Below are 24,685 nucleotides of genomic sequence, written 5' to 3'. Positions count from 1 at the left end.
ATATAAAATGGAGCAGTACTTTTTTTCCCCCTTAAAAACAATAACATCTCATTTGGGAACCACCAACTTTTTACCATTTCAGGTAACCTAAACATGTATAAATATAGAGATCACCAAAGTGTCCTAAATGTTTATAAACATACAGATCATAGAAATAAATGCATTTATTCACATGGTATGTTTGTAAAACACACATAAGTTCCAAGATGGTTCACACCTATCATTTCTACAAGTTGGGGAAGCTTCAGAATCAAATGATGTTAATTCAAATTTCAGCTTGGCCATTTACTAGCTGTGTGACATTAGGCAAGTTACTTTACATCTCTGTGCTTAGCGTCTATAGAATGCATAATAGAACCTATCTTACAAGGTTATCATAAGATGTAACACATAAAATTGTGAACATGAGCCATAAAAAGGAACAAAATTGTGCCTCTGCAGATACACGATGGACTTAGAGACTGTCACACAGAACGAAGTCAGAAAGAGAAAAACAAATATCATATATTAACGCATATATGTGGAATCTAGAAAAACAGTAGAGATGTACTTATCTGCAAACCAGAGGTAGAGACACAGATATAGAGAACTAATGTATGGATACCAAGGAGGGAAGAGGGGAGGTGGGATGGACTGGGAAATTGGGATTGACATATACACACTGCTATGTATAAAATAGACAACTACGCCTAGTGTAGGGCACTGGGAACTCTACTCCGTGCTCTGTGGTGACCTAAATGGAAGCAAAGTCCCCAGACAGGGGATGTATGTGTATCTGATTTATGTAAAGCTGACTGACTGCTGTTCAGCAGAAACACAACACTGCAGAGCAACCCATATTCTTAATAAAAAAAAATTTTTTTTTTTAAAGACTTAAGAAACAGTGAGCATGGTGCTGGGCACATAGTAAGCAGTCAATCAACTGTTAGTTATTAATTATTTATAACTCCACAGAAGGAGAAACTGAGTCACAGAGCAGCTAAGTGATCTCTTTCAGGTTCACTTCAATAAACAATGACACAACGGGGGCTCGAACCTGGGCCTTCTGAATGCAGTCAGATCTCCTCTCCTGTGGAGGCCTCTGTGCTTCTGATACAGGTGGCCGAGAAGCAGCAGCACCGGCATCACCAGGGGGCTGGCTACGAATGCAGAGTCAGCAACACCCCCAAGTGCATGTATGATGCACTGGGGAGCCCTGGTCTCAGGCACTGAGGAGGATGCGTGTATACAGAACACAGCCCGAAGGGCTTCTGAGAGTGACCGAGCGGCACTGAGGGATGCAGACACCCCCCCCCCCCCATCCCCACCGAACTAAACATCTGAAACATCCAAAGGTCAGAGGCTTTTGCAGGAAGCTCCAAGTGGCTCCCTGGAGGACTACTGCTTCTCATATTCCAGTGCATTTTCACAACACACAGAGGTCAGGGCCAGATATAAAACCTGACCTTTTAGTTCTCCATCCAAGAGCAGCCACTGGAGCAAACTGCACACCTCCACTGACAACGCTGAATTCCCTCTGAAAGTTCACACTCATCAAGGTCAGCTCCAGAAGACAATTTAGAGATCACCTAATCCAGGGCCTTTATTTTAGGGAGAGAAGAACTGAGGCTCAGAAAGGGGAAACACACATTTTACTTAGGACCTGAAGTGCTCATGATGGGGGGATCAAAAGCCCACAAGCCTGGCCTTTCTCTTTGGACTCAACTAGGCTCGCAGCAGATCTGCCCACACTCCATTTAGTCCAACAGAAGGGCTGCTTCCATTTGCACAGAGCTTTTACTCCTCATCAGAGTGTGTCTTACCAACTTTCCAACAAACCTCACACTTCCATTCTAAAGGCCACATTCAGAGCTGGTGATGAAGAAGTCACTCTATTCTGTTTTGTGCCTCATACAGTCTCTTGGGTATTGCCAATTTTATCAAAAGATCAAGCAAAAGGATTCCTGAAATCTAGAAAAATGGTACAGATGGATCTATTTCCAGGGTAGACGCAGACATAGCATCTCTATTCTTACCCTGGAAACAGACACAGGCATAGAGAATGGACATGTGGACACAGTGGGGAAAGGGAGAGTGGGACAAGTTGGCAGAGTAGGACTGACATAGATACAGTACATGTGTAAAACAGCTAGCCAGGGGAAAGCTACTATACAGCACAGGAAGCTCAGCTCTGTGCTCTGTGATGACGGAGAGGGGTGGGATGGGAGAAAGGTCCAAGAGGGAGGGGATGTATGTGTACATATAGCTGAGTCTCTTCATTGTACAGCGAAAATAATACACTGGAAAACAATGATATTCCAATTAAAAAAAAATCAACCAATCAATGGCTACATAATGAGATATTCCTCATGTTAGGGTTCCACAGATAGAAGATTTAAAAGGCAAAGAAAAAACATTCATAATACTTTATGGTAAAAAGTGTAAGGAGACCCAGAATGGTGGACATCATTCAGGCTTTGGACGATGACCATCCTGGGTTTGAATTCCAGCTTTATTCTTTCTTCTCTGCATAAAGTAGGGCAAGTTACTTAACTTCTTGGAGTCTTGGTTTCTCCCTTACTAAATGGAGCTAATAATATCTAGCTGTGTAACTGCTGCAAGAATTAACAAGGTATGGAAACCATCCTTCACATCAACTAGAATATGGTAAGTGTTCAAGCTATGATACCTACCACCTTTGCCTTACATTCACACAAACACAAAACTATTTCAGACACGTAGACACCCATAATATACCCTGACATATATACTAACAGCTACCCTGAAAAATATCTGACCCGGTGACCACAGAAAGTACAGCTGTTTCTCAGTTGAGTCCTGGAACTTTCATCAACGAGAATCTCTGAGGACTCAAAACTGATGAATGGATGCCAAGAAGAGAGCTGGAAAAATGGCACCCTGCCCAGCTGAAATGAAATGCTAAGAATTCTTGTCCCAGTTACTTTTAACCCTGGATGGGGCTGGATCCTACTTGTAAGGTTTGATATTTAAAAACCGAGAAGGAGTGGGGGAGCTGAAGTCAATGGTACTTCCAGTGCAAGAGGAATGGAGACAACTCAAGTCCCCACCTACTGTGAGACAGGCACAGCGCTGACTGCGGAAGGTGCCCCACCCTGGCTCCATCTCTACCTCACATCCCAGGGGAAAGACGCTGTGTTCCTTCCAGTGCCCCAAGATGGTTTATGAACAAATGCCAGAACCAGGAAGAACAGGGCGTATCAGAAATCACCACTATTCATTCTTCCTAGAGGTCATCCCACTGTCCCGAGTGACCAAGACTCTGGTTACACTTTCCCCAACAAGGCCAGCAGTCCTGACTCCCCTGAGGTCTCCACTTCCAACCAGTGATGCTTCTGGATTCTGTGCTCCGGGCAGTGTTGTGCTTCTTCTTCCATGTCAGCTCTCATGAAACTTGAGTCTTCAGTTCAGCTGACTTGATCCTGACGGACTTTACAACCAAATATGTGCTGAAGTACAGGCTACACACCCACCAAGGAGGCTGGCTGGCTCGTATGGTACTCAAAAATGTGCTCTCTTGAATAAATGCACTTTTAAAAATAGGCCATGGTGCTCTGGTGGAAAACACTTGCTGTGCTGAGCCTCATATAGGGTTTTAGAATCTAACATGGTAAATGGTTGTTTACAGATTCTGTGGGCTTCCCCCATGGCTCAGTGGTAAAGAACTCAGCTGCAAGGCAGGAAATGCAGCAGATTCGGGTTCAAGCCCTGGGTGGGGAAGATCCCCTGGGGGAGGAAATGGCAAGCCACTCGTTTTTTTGCCTAAAAAAATCCCATGGATGGAGGAGCCCGATGAAGTACAGTCCAATGTGTTGGACACGACAGAGAGTGAGCACGGATTCTGTAGGACAGACGGGGACAGGCATTTCTAACTGAAGTATGACACAGGTGCTTGTCTTCTGCGCTGTGACGTCACCCGAAGGGAACTTTGGCTTAGCACCTTCATGGTGGTTTGGAGACTGCTCTGACATTCTCCCAGCTGCTTCCTGCTCTCCCTTCCTCCTGACTCCTTCATCCAATCTCTCTAATCTCTGTCTTCACAAGCAGCAGCCCCCCCCAAATCCGCCTTTTTTCTTTCCCTCCACCTTCTTTCTCCCTCTGCCTTGTCCCCAGGGAAATAATGGAAGAAGATTGCTTCTGGATTTCAGACTCTGAACAAAGAACTGTTCAAACAGCATGCCAAAGAAACAAGAAAGCCAAGTCTCCAAAATCAACTAGCCAGGTCCCCAGTGGAGACGGTCGGAGACTCATGATGCTGGAATCTCAATGTCATCTTATCCAGCATTTTCTCCCCTGCTTCATTCAAATACACCCAAACCACCCCCCCCCCCACCAGCACGACCCCCACACACATCCTACACACACACATAGACACTGTATAAGAATGAGAACATTTCATGAACAATCTTTTCAGATGGGGAAAAGAGCGAAGTGGCAAATGTCAGCCAAGAGCATAAATGAGGGAAACAATTTTGCCAATGCCTAGACCTCCAGCTTCTTAATTGGCAATAGTTCATGGTCACCAGCAATGACCTATTATAAGCATGACAATCAAGGAGGGTATGAATAGAGAAAGGTTTTAGTAGGTCTTCAAGCACAAAAGAAAAGCCCTTACCCAAATGCCACCTAGCGTTACTGTCTGATGGACAGAGTATTTGCACTCTTGGGTGTTTGAAAACAACAGAGAAGAAAGAAGACCATGTTTCTGGCTTCTAAAGAAAGAGGTTTCTGTTAATTCAAGACCAGCAGTACAGAAGGGAGACCAAAAGCCCTGCTCAGACTCAGAGCCTTTGCAATCCACGTGTAGTAGCAGCAGCACTAGACTGGGTACCAGGGCTGGTCACCAGCTGTGTCACTGAGGGTAAGTGATGTTCCCTCTCTGGCCTTCAGTCTCCTCTGTCGAATGAGTATGAAAACTACTGCTCCCTGGGGTTCACAGGTTCGGATTCAATGGGAAATGTCAAAGTCATCAGCCCCAGAAGGAAGGCAAGTTGAGTACCTCACAGGAGCCAGAACTGGGCAAAAGCAGTGCTGCCCCCATTCCCCGGCAAGCCCATGAGTCCCAGTGAGTCAGGGAAATTTATGCCTAAGTTTTATATGAGGAAATCAAAGTTCAGCAAGCTCAAGCTACTCTCCTAAGATCACACATACAATCAGGAGGCACGGAGGGAGGCCATCATTAAGGGAGAACTATGATTTTCTATGCAAGACACAACTTTATTACAGCCCGGAGTGATCAATTCCGGAGTCTGAGTTTCTGCAGAAAGACCTTCAAGCCAGACTCCTCTGACTGTAAAGGAGTCACTTCTAAGTTGTCCTTCAGACCTCTGCACTGGAGTTCCAGTTCATCTATGTTTAAAACAAAGATGCTGAAGGACCAGGGAGAAACAGTTATCAAGATGCATGACTGAAGTACGCTTGCCAGCAGGACAGAGGAAGGGCAAAAATCTAGGAAAGATGGATGGTGTATATCGACACAAGTCAAGGGCAGAAGCCTGGGTCACAGGCAGGTAGGGAAGGGAGTACCATTCTTTTCCCTTAACAGCCGACCCATAAGCTAACATCACCAATATGATGGCATAAATGAAGCTGTGGAACTTCCAAGGAGCCATTCATCAGGTGAAGAACGTATTCAAAGGCCTCCCTTTGATGCTTAGTGTCTGCATCACACAGAAAGAAGAAAGAAAAGGCAGGCCTCCTACACATGCAATGTTGGATCAGAAAAGAAATATGCACAGAAATCCAGAAGTGCATACATTCTGATTTGGATCCTGCAATGGTCCACATGAGACTTATCGGCAGTCAAACAAGAGAACTTCCTTAAGGGTGCCTGAGCCCCAGCTGACGCTAGATGATTTTCATCATCGCATCAGGTCACTTCTATCTGCAAAATACAGCAGACAGATAATACACTTTATTATGTCAACTCAGTCAGTAGGGTGGGAAGTGGCTTTGAGTGGGAGTGGTTTGGGACATTACAGTGATTGAAGATGGCAGCTTTGCTGCCGGCTGAACCTCTCTGCACCCAAATGGATGTGAGCATATTGCCTTTTCAGTGGGTTGTCTTTTTTTTTTTTTAGCAACTACACTTAAAATAACGATAAAAAGGTAACAACGACAACAGTAACAACACTAACTTTTACTGGACATTTACTATGTACCTAGCACTGTGCCAGGTGCTTCCGTATGTCACCTCATCCTTACACCTGCCTGTTGGCTCTACCGCTCTTCTCATTATACAAGCAGAAAACAATATGCAGAAAGGTAGCTCAAGTATTTTCACCTCTTTCTGAATCCAGAGTCTGAGTCCTTGATGATAAACATCATACCCTACTGCCTAACTGCGAAATTCCCTGTTCATTCCTCAAGCTTCCATGAATGCACCTTCCTTCCAATATTTCTCTCCCCACCCCCCACATTGCATGGTGAACCTTTACAAACCTGCCATTTCAAACAATGCTATTTTACCATTTCTGGTGGCCCCACGATTGTTTACAGGCTGTAATGTCTGATGAAGCCAACATGTTTTAATTTTCACATTAAAAAAAAAAAAGAATTTTCAAGGGGAAAGAGCATTTGACGGAAAGTCAAAACCTTTACAAGCACTCAAGGAGGCATTAAAATCCAAATTTCCAAAATACAGTAATTCTGTTAAAGTTGTGACTTGCTCTGGGGCCCATGGGGACACTCATCCTGACCCATCTGTGAAAGCCATCAGCAGCCAGGAAGCCTTCTGGGAAACGGGATTAGAGTAGCCAATTCAGCCTCCAGCAAGGAGGCCAGGCTGCTTCATTTAGTTTAAGTCTCCCTGAGATGGTTTAAAATACTCTCTGGGAAGAGATATTCGAGCAAAGCAAATTGCAGCCTTGCAAGTTGCAGCTCTGGTACAAGACAGGCCTTGTCTACAGAGTCACAGCACACTGGAGCCCTCCCCCGACTGGCCATGGATGCACTGGCTAGAGGCAGAACTCTCCGGGGAAATCGCATACGTGCGGAAGTTATACAAGAGCCACGCCTGGACCCGTGGATGGCATCACAGCTGGTACAGACCACTTATCCCCCTGTGATCTGGCCCAGCCCGGATTATTTATGGCTCATAAAAAGCCCCATCAGACCTCAGCATATTCTAAGACCACATAACAAAAAAAGAAGAAAAAAAGGAATAAAAATCTGTCTTTCATCACCAAGACCTTCATGGCAGATGAGGGATGCTGTGATTGGCTTTGGGGAAACCGAGAGCTGAGGAGAGCTCACCGTGAACACTCCGCCAAGAAACCCAATGTAGAGAACACACCGAGTCATGTGTTTCAGCTGGGCTGTGCGGTCATATTCTGGAGCTCTGTCACCATTTCTAATCTGAAAGCACTGGCTAAAATTAAACCTAAATAATTCCAGCGCCATTTCTTCGCCTGGAAGTCTCACCTAAGTCTTCATCTCCCAGAGCCTCTAATGGTTTCTGACATCCTGAGCCAAAATGCAAGCACGCAGGCAGAAGTGTGCTTGGTTTTTAAACCCTCTCCCCTTTTAAGTATTTTTTTTTTTTAAGGACAGCTGCACTTCTTTTACAGAAAAGCTGCCTCTAAAGCAGTACGACTTAAGTGATTCTTCAGGACTCCCTAGAACTGTGAAATGTCACTGTGCAATTGAGCTTTCCAATAAGCATAAGGGCAGACGTGCCAGAGGACCACAGAAAACAGCCTCGCCACCAAGATAACAGAGCCCCGATGTCCTGCCCACCCCCCATGCAAAGCCTCTAGATCTAGCCTTCTCATCCTTCCTAGAAAATACACTGTTGTTCAATTCGTGAATTCCAACAAATTTCTTACCTACCTCAAGGGAGAGTGAAATTCCCAGTCTAGATAGAAGCTTCCGCCAGACCCTCTGAGCTTGTCAATTGCCCCAGTTCACTTTTCCCCTGGGTCTGGCTCCTAAGAAGGCAAGCAGGACGGCAGGCAGCCAAAGCATCTTTTTCTGGAAACCCTTCTCCAAATCAGGACCCTTCCTGAGGCCAGCAGCAGGAGGCTCGGAGCCCGCGCTGCTCTGCCTTCGCTCACGGAAACAGCACTGCTGGATTCAGACCCTCCTGGGATCCACCAGGCAGGGGAAAAAGTGTGACTTCTTCTCTCCCTTCGGATCCGTTCGCCTTCCCGAGAACCCCAGTTTCATATGAACTCCCTTTCTTCACGACAATCTGCAGGAAGTCACAGACCCCAGCTTCAGCGTCACCAGCTGATCCTGAGCCAGACCCGGGGGCAACCAGTCAGCTGGTCGCGGAGCTCAAGACACAGAACCAGGAACTGTGCAGCTCCGCCGAGAAATACTAATAACTGTCGGCGGAGCTGCTGGTGGTGCCGAAGTCGCTGTTGCAGTGCTCGCATCCTCCGCATGCTAATGAAGCCGTGACGTCAGCAAGTCAGTCATGGCATCTGGATGTCCCGTCCCCTCTGCCCAGCGCTGAGATTTATTTACATGTAAATTAACCTCGCCTTCCAAATCAATAATCCCCAAGCCAGGAAGGAGGAAGAAAGCCTTTGCTGGATGCAAACGCCCCAGCGACACAACCTCCAAAGGGGTACAAAAATAGCACATAGGAGAAGAGAGGCTTTAAAGATGCACACCTTTTTTTGGTTTTGTTTTGTTTTTTAAAGGCTTTGCTCTTATGTGCCAGGGATCAGATCTGGTCACAGTTAGGAACCTGAGCGCCTGTTTCAGATTATGTGCTGCATCAACGCAGGTTGCAATCAGAGCTCTCCCCCACCCCCCAATTGTCTCTACTTTCTTTTTCTTTCTTTTCTCTCTCCAACTTTCATTTCAGGGAAATTTCTGACTTGGGGCTATGTCATCCTTGAATGTTTGTGCACCTTGCGATAAAACACAAATGATTGCTTTCCTTAAGTGCTTGGCTGTTGAACTGGCCACTCTGTCAAGCCTGACCCCAGCGCCAAGTGAGCATAAGAGATGACAAACCAGAAAGCTTCCCAGACACTTCTGAGGGCCGCTGGAACCTTAGACAGCACAACTTTCATCTCTTCACTTTTCACATTAGGAAACTCAGGTTCTGAATGGAGAAGCAGCTTTTCCAGGGCCACAGGGGGATTCCAGCAAGGATGGGCCAGAACGCACATTTCCTGGACCTCAGTCTACAGCTCTGTTAAGACCTTTGGGTCTTCAATCTCCATCTTTTTGTACCAACAAAGAGGCCTATCTAAACAGTCAGGAAGAAAGAACTTTATACTATTGGATAGCCCTGGGTTTAAATCCTGACTTTGCTTTCTGCTAGAGATATGACCCTGGGCAGGGCATTTCCACCCTTAGGGTCTACAGTTTCTTCATCTGTACCATCCTTTTAATTCAATAAATATTTTCTGAGTACCTACTCTGTGCCATGAGCTGTTCTAGGAACTAGGTATAGGTATGTGTTTGCTCTAATGCAATAAAGTAAAAATACGGAGTGGAAATGTGATGAGGACTAACACAATTACCAGCAACAGTAAATATGGAGAAGTAAAGTGAGTCTCTCCGTCGTGTCCGACTCTTTGTGACCCCATGGACTGTAGCCTGCCAGGCTCCTTTGTCCATGGAATTCTCCAGGCAAGACTACATGAATGGGTAGCTGTTCCCTTCTCCAGGGGATTTCCCAGCACAGGAATCGAACCAGGGTCTCCTGCATTGCAGGTGGATTCTTTACCAGCTGAGCGACCAGGGAAGTCTAAATATGGAGAAGGAAATGGCAACTCACTTCCATATTCTTGCCTGAAAAATCCCACGGACAGAGAAGCCTGGCAGGGTCTAGTCCAGGGCTTGCAAGGAGATGGACATGACTGAGCGACCAAGCACAGCAGTAAGTAACAGTTATTTCTGATATTTTGGGTGAAATACAAACCAAAAAAATGCACTAAGCTTTTCCTTCCACTGGGCTGGCCATTGTATCTCTTCTCTGAGTATATCCGTAGTCCTCTTTTACTGTTTAAAATCAATTGTTCTTTCAGTGCTGTCTAGGCAGTATGCTGGACTCTGTGCCTGCAATGAGGATGCACTGTGGGGTCCTCAGGTAGAGGTGAGGGAGAGGCTGGGGAGAGGTGTATTCCATACTGCAGAAGTGTCCCTGAGGACAAAGCAGCCAGCACAGCTCCTTGCCCACACTCTCCACTTCCCTGCCTGGAGAACCCACCCCCATGAGCTCTGCCCTTTCAGCTGGAGTTCCTGAAGCTTCAAATGAATCTCTTTGTCGGGTATGGGGAAGTTAAATTGTGTCTTTTGTTATACATAATTGTATTAATAATGCTTAATAACTTCTTTCAAACTGCTTCTCTCTGCTTCACAGAAGACCTTTCATGGTGAAAATTGTGGGACCTGGAAAAACTTTTTACTAATAGAAACTGAATACAAGCCAGTGACTCATCCTCTGCTTCAGGTCTCCATCACACAGAACTCAGAGGACGTGGGGAAGCAAATGTTTCCCCCACATCTCAATATCCTTCAAGAAGATTATCAAATAAGCCAGCCTGGGGCCACCAATGGCCAAATGGAAGCAGTGACGCCCTACTCCAGTGTGATCATGGGCAAGTCGCTTCAACTTTCTGTGCTCCAGTTTCTTCATCTGAAGATGAGCCTCTCTGATGTACTTATTATTGTCAAGATCATAGGAGAATCATGAGAAGCAATTCACAAGTGATGGACAGGGAAGCAATGAAGAGGAATGCACAGCAGAAAGCATGAAAAGTGACTTATCTTCACTTGGAATAAATCTGGCACGTGACCATCCATTTCATAAGAGGGGAGGGTGTGACAAGGGGTCTGGAATGCAGTGCCTGTGGTCAGACTTTGGCTCTAACATTTGCTAACTGTCTGATTGGAGACCTTATGTTCTTATCTAAAACAAGAGGGGCTTATGCTTGCAGAACTCTTTTGAGGAGCAAATAATCCTCAGCGTGAAGTCCTTAGCACTGGACCCAGCACCCAGCAAACATTCAATAAATGTTAGCTGTTGGTCGTGGAAGTGATGACCCTTTAGTTACTATTCATTTTGGCACTACTAGTTAATGACCAAACTTCAAAAGGCAGGAGAAAGTGGGTAAACAGAAAACAGCCAAATCTTCACCATTCCTAGGGCACCACTCAAAAGTTTCACCTAAGTGAGCTGCTGACACAGTTTTCCTCCATGAAGCAACACAGATACTTTTCAATTGCTATGAAACTGGGAAGAAAGCAGGGAAAATGACCACAAAGCCCCAGGGGTCTCCTTCCTCTGAATCTACACAACAGAGAGAGACAACTGTGTTTCTGGCAAGCACTGGGTCCTTCATCCATTCATTCATGGACCATCCGCTTATTAAATGAGCTCCTGTTTGTCAGACAGTGTGCGAGGCCGTAGGGACATCATGATGACCAAGACAGACCTGGGCTCTGCCTCTAAAAAGCCAAGAAATCAGAGGGGAAGACAATTAAGCAAGCAATTAGAGTAGAGTGTGATGCATGTTATGATAGGAGAGTGCAGAGTTCTTAAAGGTCTGATTGCAGTCAGGAGGGGGTGGTGGTGCAAAATCACGTGGCCAACGTCCCTTTGACAGGGTGTGCTCAGCGAGTGCAGCTCAGAGGTGGGGCGCCGGAGAGCTGCGCATCACCCTTGCAAAAGATGGCTGAAATCACAACACAGGGGCCGATAATTCCTTGTGACAATTATTTCCATCCCGAAGAATATTATTATATTCCGGATTTTTGGAAAATATGCCATTAGGAATTGGACAAGGTGAGGCAACAACTACTTTGGGAATTTAGAGGCCTGGTAAATAGGGATGAAGCTCATCCTGTTTTGACACAACAGAGTAAAACTGCAGGTCCACGACAGCGAACTTCGTGGGGGTGGGGGAGGGGAGAACTGGCAACACACATGAGACCTTCAGTACCGTCTACTGAGATAGCGCAGGATTATTTTTACACAAATGACCATAATTGCATATAGTATACAGGGAGAGAGACAAGGAAGCCAAGGTTGATTGAGGCTGAAGTCATCAGGAATCAAGAAGAATCATGAAGGTCAAAAAAAAAATTGAGGGGGGGTGAGGGGGATGAAAAACCAAGGTTATAGGGGAAAGGTCTTACTAATAAGCATGACACAAAATCCAGAAGTCCGAAATGAAAAGAGTGCTAAAAGTGTCATGGTCAAATTTTAGCTGGTAGAGGGTGTTGCAGATGGGGCAAGGGTACAGATATGAGGGAAAAGTGCTCTCACGGAGCAGAAGAAACACACTCCCCTGCGAAGTACAAGGTGCCGCAGCAGCACCGACAGGACACTGGCAGGTTATGACAAAGAGGCCGCTTCACACACGCGAGAAAATCAAATCATCTTTCCATTCCACCAGCATTAGTCAAAATCTTGTTAGAGGATTATGGGGAAAGGGTAATCGAATCACGGCTGGTTATCTCGCGGAAGAGAAGGGTAAGTGATGACAAGGGCTGTGGCCTCTGAGATGAAGGGCTTTAATGAGGATAGTCATAATGAACAATTTTTTATCTCCATCTCCATAGGTGTAAAATAAGAAGGAATGGATTTTCAATGAACTAAAGAGGAATTTCACTTGGGCCTAAGGAAGACGCTTGAATCTGAGGATGATATGAACTGGCCTGGGTCACTCGGAACAACGGCAGTGTCTTTGCTCTTAGGAACACTTTACAGAGATCAAGACAGCCCTGGACCTGGCTAGTTTACACTAGTACCTCTGGCCCTGAAATTGTGAAATCTTAACTACTATAAGGGATATTACCAAGTTTCAAAACACTTCTCAAATAAAGGTCTTAAATTCATTAAGTTTAATTTTATGAAAAAAGGTATGAATGCATACCTAATATATATACACATACCATAAATATATTACATTATGTATTTTAAAAGAATATATTACTTAAAACTTCTATAACTTGTAATTTATATAACTTCATATATAAAGCTTATTTATATTATAAACTTTAAGTATATAATATATATTTTATTATTCTTTAAAACTTACAAGTTATATAATTTCATATATAAAATGTATTTAGATTATAAATTTTAAGTAGATATTTTATTATATATTTTTAAAGACTATGTTTTTTAAAACTTTATAGTATGTATATGTATAGTGTTATATATACACATATATAGACACATATATAATATAAAGAGAGATTGTTTTATATAGCTTTAAATAATCTACTCAAGATTGGTTCTCTGACATTTAGATTTCAAAATCCAGTAAATATTTCAAAATGAAGAAGAGGAGGTTGACCAAAAATTGTTACATTAGTTGGGATAGGCTAGGCTATTATGCAGTAACAATCATAGATCTCAGTTACTTAACACAAAGAAAACTGATTTCTCACTCAGACAAAGTTGGTTGGAGGCCCAGAGCCTCTCCAGGCACCTCCATTCCAAGCAGTGACTCGGAGATCCAGTCTGCTTCTTTCCTGTGTATCTGTGATCTCAACACATAATTTCTAGGTTGCAGCAACAGAAGAAGAGAGAATTGGAGATGCTTTTAGGTGCCTCAGCTTGGAGGTGAATTACATCATTTCCATTGGTCAAACCAGTTCTATGACCTCACCCAACTGCAGAGGGACTGGGACTTGTATACCCAGAAAAAAGAGGAAAAGAACAGATCATGAGGAGTCCTACGAATGCCCACCACAGCTGTCAAATTTTATTGTTGCCACGTAAATTCATCTAAAAAAAAAAAATAACACAATCTCCTAAATCCACATCATCTTATTAAAAGTATGTTTAACATCAAAGAAATGATAATAGTCCTAAATGAATACTAGAGATCAAAACTGCATCTGTTTTGCCCCAACAGGGAGAAAACAAAATATTTTAGATTTTTATTAATTTCCAAGCAACAACATATAACCCATGTAAGCATACAGAAAATAAAAGCAACTTGAGGAATTTCTCTACTGCAGGTAAACACAAACAAGGCACCCAAAGGTGGAACTGCCTTCATAAAATAGAAATACCTGAAACAGATTCTCCTCAAGAGATTCTAACTACTTTTCCAATTCAGACTTATAATAAGCTGCCTCCTCCAACAGGCTGCAGGCATTGTCCTTCAAAGAGCCCAACAAAAAGACCTGAATCTAAATCCAACTCTATTACCTCCTAGCTGCATGACCTTGGAAATTAACAACCAATCACCTTTTCTAAGTTTCAGTTTCTTAATCTATAAAATGGAGAGAGATGAGTTACTTTATATGAAGGACTTTGTAAAGCACCTCACATATAACAATATAACAGGATATATTATTATTTCCCACTGGGTTTTCACAGAAGGGAGCAAGAATAAGAAATGCAGACGTAAATGATAAAATTGTTCATGATAAAGGTAAGAATTACTCCCCTCGATAGCACCCCTTTTTTCTCACCAATTTATATAAGATTCCATCATCATAAATGCGTCTCAGACCATAGACACATTTCTGCATCTTGTGAAAAATAACCTGACACACTTTAAATCCAAAAAAGAAAGAGGCCTTCCTTTTTTTTTTCTACCACACAGGAATCAGCCACATTTCATACATTTTAATTATTCTTGATCCTAATAATCTAATACACAAAATTTCAACATAGCCTTTTATCCTCTTTTAATTACATTAATTAAAAGGAGAAATATGGACAAGCAAGCGTGGGCAAATCAAAATGAAAGACTGCTCCCTTCCCCCAAAAGATTAAAAACTGCGTCAATGATTTAAACATGCTTACCATCACACATTTCCATGAAAATACTGTTAAAGTGACAGTGTGTGCTAGCAAACATGACTTTTGTTTTAGATAAAGAAAGCTGCACTTATTACAGCAGCTTTTTGTAACTACTAATTTTCATTTAACAGCAGAATAAGAAATTGAATTTTCTCTGTGTAAAGGACCAGGAGAACAACCAAGAATTGTACAAGGGTGCTTCAGTTTTCCAGCACTTTCTAAATGCAGGCACTCAAGCTCCTGTTTCCTTCTTTTGGAAGAGAATTCTGGAAAAATGGAGGATGTCCTGGAAAAGACGGAAAAATGACTCTGCCTTATAAAATACCAAACTGGCAACAGAGATCTGTCTCAGGAAAATTATCCTGGACACAGAGTGTCATAGATGTGTAAACTGACATACTGTTTTTCGCAAGGACTGGGAAGGATTTATAACTCAGGTGTTTTGCACAGTCTCTCATTTGATCCCAGATCAGAGCTATGATTATCCTCTATTGTACAGATGAGGACACTGAGGTTCAAAGGGGATAAAAGGATGACACAAGGACCCACAACTAAGATTTGGTCCTGGGTCTGATTACCAAGTTCATATTTCTTCCTCTAATTCAAAGGTTCTCAGCCAACCTTTCAAAGAGCAGGTGTGTCCCAATAAGGGTCAATACATTGGGATTAACTTACTATTAAAAACAGACAAAAAATGTAGACGGTTCCCTGGTCATCCAGATTAGAGGAACTCCTCTGCACAAAACTCACAGTACTGCTGTCTTACATGTGTGTCCTTTCCATTAGAACCCGTGTCCTGTTACATAGATTCTACAACTGTGGATGTAGTTCTGGTCCATCCACATTCAATGTTAATGATAACTTCATTAGTGTCTCTCTCTAGCTAGACTGTACATCTCTGAGAGCAGGGACCTGACTTTTCTGGCTCACCATTTTATTCCGGGCCCCCAGTAGAGTGGCCAGTGGCCTGACAGCTAATGAACTTTTGCCGAATGAATATAAAGTTTGACAATGATTTTTCTCCTCTAGAGATAAGAGGGAATTTCGGATTATTCCTGTAAGGACATCTCTCCGCTTATGTGCATTCCAACACGATTTTGTGAGTGGGAAAGGAAAAGATAGAGTGAACCTCTCTGACTTGCTCAGTTAAGCTTCCAGGATGTCACAGTCTCCCGGTTTTACTCCTACCCTCAGCTGTTCTTCCTCACCTCCCTGACAGCTGAACACTGGATTACCTCAGGGCTCAGTCCTGAGACCTCTTCTCTTTTTTATCTACATTCACTTCTCTCATCTGCTCCAGGATCTTAAATACCACCTCCACGGCCAACTCCAAGCCATGCTTATTCCACGAACACAAGGCTTATGGATCCACCTGCCAATGTCACATCTACACTTGGATGTCTAAAAGGCCTCTCACATTTAACAAGTCCAGATCTCAGTTCTTAATACCACCCTCCTCCCTCACCAGCAAATCTGCCCATCTGCAGTACTCACTATCTCAGTTAATGGCAACTGCACCTTTCCTAGTAAAAACACCTTCGAGTCACCCTTCACTCTGTTCTTCCTCTTGCCCTTGACACCTCATCCACGAGTTGGCAAACCGCAACCCACTAGCCAAGTGGACGTTTCATGTTTTTGCAAACAGCATTTGATCGGAACATAATGTTACCCATTCATTTTTATTTATCATCTACAGCTACATTCATGCTTCCACAGAACTGAGTATTTGCAACAGAGACTATCTGGCCAGCAAAGCCTGATATATTTACTATCTGACCCCTGAAACTCAATTATTTTATAACCTTTGACTAGTCCTGATGGCTCGACCTTCAAAACATAGGCAGAATGTAACATCACTCCACCACTTCCACTCTTCTCACCCTGCTGCCAGCCACTACCACCTTTCTCCTGGATGGAGATGCAAACCACCATCACCCTCCCCTCTACTTTTGCCCCTTTCAGTCTATTCACAAAACCGTGACCACAGTGTTTCTCTGAAAACAAACATGAAAGCATGTTACACTTCCACTCAAAACCCATCAATGCTGCTCATTTCAGAATGAGTCCCCTGAGATCTCTGCCCCATGATTGCTCTGACACCACCTCTGGCTAGTCCCCGCCCTGTTGTCATTCAAACACCAGTCCCCAAACATACCAGGCATATGCCTGCCTAGCGGTCTTTGCACTTCCTCATCCCTCTGCCTGAAATGTTCTTGCAGATGGTAGCCTAGCCCATCTCTTGTCTTTTCAAGTCTTAAAAATGTCACCTCAGTGAGGGCTCCCCATTCTACTGGTGACTGTCCCCCCTCCCACCTTCCTAATACTACCAAACCTTTTCCTTGCTTAATGTTTCTCTATAGCACTTAGCAATCTTAAAAGCAATTTTTTAATTGAGATAATTTATAAACCACAGAGTTCACTCATTTAAAGCACACAGTTCAATAAGTTTTAGTATATTCCCAGAGTTGTGCAACGCTTATCAGAATATAATTCTAGATTTTCCACCAACCATGAAAGAAACCTCTTGGCAAGCAGTATCACTCCTCATTTGCCCCCACTGTTCTAGCCCAAAGAAAACACTAATCTACCTTCTGTCTCTAGTAATTTAACTATTCTGAACATTTCATATAAATGGAATCATATAATATGTGACCTTTTATAACCTTTCATTTAGTGTGATATTTTCAAGGTTCATCCATGTTGCAGCTTAGATCAGAGCCTCATTCCTTTTCTATGAATGAATCATATTCCATTGTATGAACATACATTTTATTCATCCATTCATCAACTGATGGACATTGGGATGTTTCTACTTCCCGACCAGTATCAATAATACTATCATGAACATTTGTGTCCAAGTTTTTGTGATTATGTTTTCATTTTTCTTGGGTATGTATTTAGGAATGGAGTTGCTGGGTCATGTGGTAGGTAACTCTGTTTAACCTTTTTAGGAACTATTACTAGTGTCTTTGTCAAGATTGCAAAATAAGCTGTTAATCCTACTGGGATTCCCCTGAATGTGACTGGCTGGTTTTTTTTCTTATTGCTTTCAAGATTTTCTCTTTGCTTTTCAATATTTTTACTAAGATGTGTATCAGTGAGGCTGTCTTTTGATTTATTTACTTGGAGTGCATTAGCTTCCTGGATGTATGGACTAATATTTTTGCATCAGATTTGGGGAAGCTTTCCACTATTATTTCTTGAAATAATTGTTTCTCTGTTCGCTCCTTTATCTGGTTCCATTATGCATATGTCAGTATACTTAAAGGTATGTCACATTTCTCCAAGATTCTGCTTCCCCCTCCTCATTCTTTTCTTCTTTTTCTCCCTACTCTGCAGACAGAATAATCTTTTCACTGATTCATCTTCAAGTTTGCAGATTCTTTCTTTCTCCGCATTAAATCTGCTACTGAATTTTTCATTTCTGTTATTATACTCTTTAAAATTTCCATTTTAAAAATAATTCTTTTAAAACTCCTCTTTACTGATATTCTCTGATGAGACACTGAAACCATGCTTGTCTTTAATTCTTTAGATAGTTTCTTATAGTTCTTTGAACATATTTTAATAGCTGCTTTGAAGTCTTTGGTAAATCTGGCATTTACATCCCTTCACAGACAGTTTCTTTTGCCTTCTTTTTCTCCTGTCTATGGATCACTTTATGTTTCTTTGGATGACTCATGGTATGTTTTTGAGAGCTGAACATTTTAGATAATACACTGGAGCAACTCTGAACACTGACTCCCTCTTCCTTTTTCCAGGACCTTGTTGCTGTTTGCTTATTTGTCTAATGACTGGCTAGTCAAGTTGAGTGAAGTCTGTTTCCCTGCAGTGTGCAGCCTGTGACGTTGCTCCTCAGAGGGCATGAGCACAGTCGCCCTGAGCACCTGGTATCACACCCAGTTATTAGCCTCCACTAACTGCTCTCTGACTGTTCTGTTGTCTTCAACAATACCCAGAGGCATAAATTGCTCCACAATCTGATCTGACTAAAGCAGGGCTCCTGTGCAGGAGCAGGGTGCTGCCAGTTTTTGAGGTTTTCCTTCTCACTGGAACCTAGGGGAGATGGAGTCCCACCTTCCTGGCTGCATTATTTTCAGAGCAGAGTTTCCATCACACTGATCTGTGGTGGGGAGAACAAGGGACATGAAAGGATCAAGGCTCAAATGCCACATACTCTCTGTTCTTACCAAGATTTAGTAGATTTTCTTGAATAGTTGTTTCTCCGTTTGCTGCCTACACTTGGAACAGTTTTTCAAAACCATAAATGCTTGTTTTTCTGTGTTTTTTTAAAAACAAATAATTTACAGCAGTCTAACAACCATTTCTCTGATCAATTTAAAGGGTCTGCCATACTCCTCACACTGCCATTTTGAAGATAATTTCCAGCACTTAACACTCTGAAATCACTACACGTTTTACTTGTGTATGTTGCTATAGAGTCTGATTCCCTACCAAGCCCTAGAATGTGAGCTCCATGCTGCAGTGGGGTGGGGGGGGGTGGGGGCGGGGTGGAGACAGAGTTTTGTCATTTTTGCTCAGTGCCCTAACATCAGAGTCTGGAACAGTGCCTGGCACATAGTAGGCCTTCAGTAAATACAGGTTGAATGAATGGAATACCCATGGTCAGCAGCCTGTACTATGCACATCATGCTGTTGTTGTTCAGTCACTCAGCCATGTCCAACTCTTTGCAATCCCATGGGCTGTAGCCTGCCAGGCTGCTATGTCATGGGATTTCCCAAGTAAAAACACTGGAGTGGATTGCCATGTCCTCCTCCAGGGAATTTCCCCCAACCAGGGATCAAATACACATCTCCTGCATTGGCAGGTGGATTCTTTACCACTGAGCCATGCCATGGCCGACCGTAAATTGCCACAACTGATGATTCATTCATGGTTGTGACAATTATGGATAACCACAGTCTTATATTTCCATATAACATTTTTCTTTCTTTTTCTTTTTTTGCAATTTCCTCAGAAGCTGATCACAGCCCTGGGAGACTGTCACACCTGTGACTGTTGTCAGGCAGATGATTGATGGAGACAAAAGGATGAGAAGTATAGATGTGGCATGCATATCTCTCAACCCTCTGTGCTGGATTCCACCCCTGCTCCTTTTCATCTTAAATATTCTTTAACATCTATAAATAGCTCGCTATAAAGGGCATCTAATTTATCTTGGTTTGAAAGAAGGTCCTACTATAATGGGACTAGTCCTGGAAATGGAATCAGGAAGTCTGTGTTTGATTCTGGGCTCTGGCTCTTGTGGTCTATATGCCACTGGGAAATTACTTAAACTCTCTGTTCTTTAGAAGACTTCTTGGAAAAATGTGAATAAATGGTGAGAACTGATTGTAATCTCTTTTCTTGTTATAGGAGTTCAAACAATCTTTGCAAGGCATTTTGCACTGCTTCAGACACACCAGGAACACTCGGTAAGTGTTAGGTACTAATATTATCAACTGTAAAACAGAAATCAGAGACCTGCCCAGCTATCACACTGAGGTGAACCATGCATTTAATGAGAGTGGCTAGGAAGGGAGATTGTTCGTGTGATGTATTATGCAAAATTACCTTCTTAGAGTTGCAGAACTAAGTCTTCCTGACATGCTGGGCTGAGAAAAAGCCTCACCAGCATCTGGTTCTGTTCCAATTCATCATTCTACTCCTCTAGGCCTGTGCTTCCATTCCTCCACTATTCTCCAGGCTCAATGAGGCCCTGGAGGAGAACCTGGGAATCTTGCCCGAAGACCCTCACATTCTCTCAGGGAGGAAGTTCATGGGACAAGGCCCTCAACTGTGAACACCATCTCCCAGCCAGCAGAGGACCAAGCCAACGCTAAGTTCAAACTACAAAAACAAACAAACAAACAAACTACACCTGAACTCGAATTTCCAGCCAAAACGAGGAATGGTAGAGCTTTACTTATCCACCATAACCTGCGTCACTTCAGAGAAATGAATGTCTGGCCGAACATGTGGGAGTCGGAACTCCAGGAGAACCACTGTCTGGAGGAGAAAGAAATATCCCTGATGGCCAGGAACCTCGATGTGATAGGCGGGGTATGTCCAAGGTCAAACCCTGACTCTGCACCTTATTACTAGCCGTTTGAAATGGGACAAGTCACTTTTTCTCATGAGCTTCATCTGATAGCTGTTGCCTCATGGAACTTTCTGGATTATATGAGATAATACAGGCAAAATTACCAAGCAGAGAGCAGGTTCTTAAAAATCATTAACGGAGTCTGAGTGCAAATGTGCTAGAGTCAGGACAGTGAGGCACCATCCCAAGCCTCTGCCTGGCGTGGCCGTCAGCACCCTCGGTCAGGCCCGCCCGTCCCCCAGCCCGCCTGCCTTCTTCCCTGACTCGGAGGCCACAGAGCCCCTGACAGCCAGGGCGGTCTGCCTGCTGCTTTGTTTATTCTGCCTGCTCTCGAGACACCAGTGCAAGCAGGAACCCTGCTGGGGCGTCTCCAGGGTCACAGGGGGACAGGCCCAGATGGATGTCAGAGCAGGCTGCTGTGGTGAATTATTTAGCACCCCCGCTCTGCGGTAGCAGCCCCTGACTCATCTGGCAGGAGCCACATTCCTCTTCCCTTAAATGGCACGCACGGAGCCCTGCTGGGGCTGAGGCTTGGCAGAGTCTTTGGTGCTCAGCTCCTCACAGCTGAGGCAGTTGTGGAAGGAAGGGCTGCTGGGAGCCCATGCAGAGGGCTGCAGAGAAGAGGGGTTCAGCTAGTGGCAAGGAGGAGAGCTGTATTACTGGCAATCAGAAACACGAAGAATGAAAGAAGGTCAGGGTCAGTCAGTGATTAGACGGAGACAGCTGCCCTGAGAAAACAGGGATCCCTCTTGGAGGGATGCTCTGGCAAAGCCGAAACAAAGGTACCTGGTGGTACTCACAGACACTCCAAAGGCTGGTAGTCCTTTGGGATGTCCGAGGTGACGGCTCTCAGCATTAGTGGAGAGACGATTTATAAGCCAGATTTATAGGGAACACTTCCTACACCCCACACACACATCATCTCACTGAATCCTCCTGACAATCCTTCAGTTATATCAATAGTCCTTTACCACAGATAAAGAAACTGAAGCTTGTTGAAATCAAAATCACTAGTAACTTCCAGCCTTCATCTAATTCTTCTCATTCTATGCCTCCTAAGTTTGGGATGATCTAAATATAATGGGCCCTGGGTGTGGCCAGGGATGGGGGCATGCAATGATACCACTAAGAAAGTGACAGGTCAACGGGAGCGGCTGGAGAAACAAGGTACTCCAGAACTAATGGACAAGTTCCTGTGCTCCTCATGGATGTCACGAACACTGGATTAGTGAGCTGCAGCCTCTCTTCACAGTGCTGCAGGCTCCATTCCAGACTACTGCAGTAAAGTGAATGTCCTAACAAAGCAAGTCACGTGACTGTTTTGGTCTCTCAGTGCACAGTTATGTTCACACACTACACTGTAATCGACTAAGTCTACTACTACTACTACTAAGTCTAAAAAAAGGCATATACCTTCAAAATACTTATTGCAAAAAATGCTACCCATTATCCGCATCTTTAGTGAATCCTAACCCTTTAACAGTAACATCAAAGATCACTGATCACAGATCACCTTAACAGATGTAATAACAATGAAAAAGCCTGAAATATTGCGAGAATTGCCACACACAGAGACCTGAAATGAGCAAATGCTGTTGGAAAAATTACAGACTTGCGCAAGGCAGGGTACCCACAAATCTTCACTTTGTAAGGAACACAGTATCTGCTAAGCCCAACAAAGTGCAATCAAACCAGGTCTGCCTGTACTGAACACTTTGCATACAGTTAGAGCCTCTTTTCAGGCTAAGGGAGCTGGGTCTGGATGAATTTCAAGGGATGCTCTTCTAATTGAGGAAACAGAGCAACTCCAAAACTCTGAGACTCCAAAGAACTTGTCCCATCCCTGTCTGGGCCATGCAGATGCTCAGTGAATCTTTCTTAGGGGTTCTACAGATTTCATTCATCTCCCTTGGTCAACTCCATCTCCTGCTTCAAGACCAGGAGTACTGTGCCCTCCCCAACAGCATGGCATGCCTGAATTCTTGGTTCTCAAAGTGTGACCTCAGACTAGAAGTACCAGCTTCCCCAGGGAACTCGTGGACCCAGAATAGTCTCAGTCCCTACCCAGACCTGCTGAATCTGGAGATGCAGCCTGATCATCCCAGTGTTTCCTAGTCCTCCAAAGGAGTCTGAAAGTGGGCTGTAAGTATGAGATCCAGGGGTCTAAGTGATTGCTAGGAACTGCTCAGTTCAGTTCAGTTGCTCAGTCCTGTCCAACTCTTTGCGACCCCATGGACTGCAGCACGCCAGGCCTCCCTGTCCATCACCAACTCCTGAAGCTTACTCAAAAAACTCATGTCCATTGAGCTGGTGATGCCATCCAACCGTCTCATCCTCTGTTGTCCCCTTCTCCTCCTGCTTTCAATCTTTCCCAGCATCAGAGTCTTTTCCAATGAGTCAATTCTTCGCATCAGGTGGCCAAAGTATTGGAGTTTCAGCTTCAGCATCAGTCCTTCCAATGAATATTCAGGATTGATTTCCTTTAGGATGGACTGGTCGGATCTCCTTGCAGTCCAAGGGACTCTCAAGAGTCTTCTCCAACACCACCATTGTTCAAAGGCATCAATTCTTCGGCACTCAGCTTCCTTCATAATCCAACTCTCACAAAAAGAAGAAGGGGTGAGCAAGGGTAAGAGGGGCCTCTGAGGGTCCAAGACGGCAGGCTATATGTCTGGACATGGCGACTGGCCCACATGAGGGTTTAATTAAGTCTACACCAGAGGTCAGGAAACTCTGTCTATAAGGGGCCAAGTAGAAGGTGTGGGAGGTTCTGACAACCCTATCGTCCCTGACTCTACAGCTATTCAACTCTGCTGCTGCAGCCGTTAAGCTAACACCCTGTAAGGAGAAGGGTTTGGCTATCTCCCAATAAAACTTTATGGAAACAGGTGCTGGGCTGAATTTCGCCTGCAGGTTGTGGTTTGCCAACCCAACATATGAATGACAGCTTCTCTTAAAAAATAAAAAGTAAAACAAAAAAAGGACTCCGAAGATCTGGCCACTTTGAGCTCAAGTCCCCAGGAAGCAGAGATCAGCTGGAGTTGAACAGGCAGCCCTCCTTCCTGGGAGGAGGATCCACAGTCCCCACGGATTCTCTCCTAAACACTAGGGCAGAGCCAGTTCACATTTATTATCCCGGTCATTTTCTCCTTTATTTACTTCCTGTCCTGTCCAACTGTTTGCGACCCCATGGACTGTAGCCTGTCAGACTCCTCTGTCCATGGAATTCTCCAAGCAAGAATTCTGGAGTGGGTTGCCATTTCCTTCTCCAGGGGATCTTCCCGACCCAGGGATGGAACCTGGGTCTCCTGCGTCTCCTGCACTGCAGGTGGATTCTTTACCTGCTGAGCCGTTGGGGAGTCCTTTATTTACTCAAATTGACAATAAATGTGCATTCATATACATACGTGCATATGTACATACATACGTGGGTGTGTGTATATTTTAACACCCACAGGCTTTCAGTGCTTTATCTTACAGAGATGCCCTAACGTCTCAGTTATTTCTAAGGCTTTGGTACCACAATGCTAAAAAGCCTGGTTTAGGATTCTGGGATGGGGCTCCTGTCCTAGATTTGACCTTGTAGCTATAACTTGAGCCAGACTAGGACCTGCTCAGAGAATCCACCTGTGTTCAACTACAGAAACCATTCCTCCATTCCCTGCCTCCCAGGATGGCTGTGCGAACAAAGCCAGCAGAACTGCCTGGCAAAGTAGTATAAAACAGCCTACAAGGCGGCAGCCTCAATCATGCCTTCGGGACTGGCTGAGTGGGAAAAGATATTGATTTTGTTTTGTTTTGCTTGCATATCTCCCTACATCAAAATGGCTAA

General features: G+C 44.0%; 1 protein-coding gene across 4 annotated transcripts in view; it reads right to left on the bottom strand.

The window, feature by feature from the left end:
- Positions 1-24,685, bottom strand: part of PRICKLE2 (prickle planar cell polarity protein 2) — a 338,377-nt gene that overhangs the window by 116,603 nt on the left and 197,089 nt on the right. Inside the window, exon 1 of one of the 4 annotated variants that reach the window (XM_043885879.1) lies at positions 7,849-9,037. The exons of the other annotated variants lie outside the window; for them this stretch is intronic. The gene's annotated coding sequence lies outside the window, so the exon portion shown is untranslated. Of the gene's footprint in view, positions 1-7,848; positions 9,038-24,685 lie in introns of those variants that run through there. 4 annotated transcript variants of the gene reach the window in all.

Source organism: Cervus elaphus, chromosome 24, assembly GCF_910594005.1.
Source record: "Cervus elaphus chromosome 24, mCerEla1.1, whole genome shotgun sequence".
Lineage (NCBI taxonomy): Eukaryota > Metazoa > Chordata > Mammalia > Artiodactyla > Cervidae > Cervus > Cervus elaphus.
The sequence above is the reverse complement of the archived record's forward strand: the minus strand, read 5'-3'. Positions and strand labels throughout refer to the sequence as shown.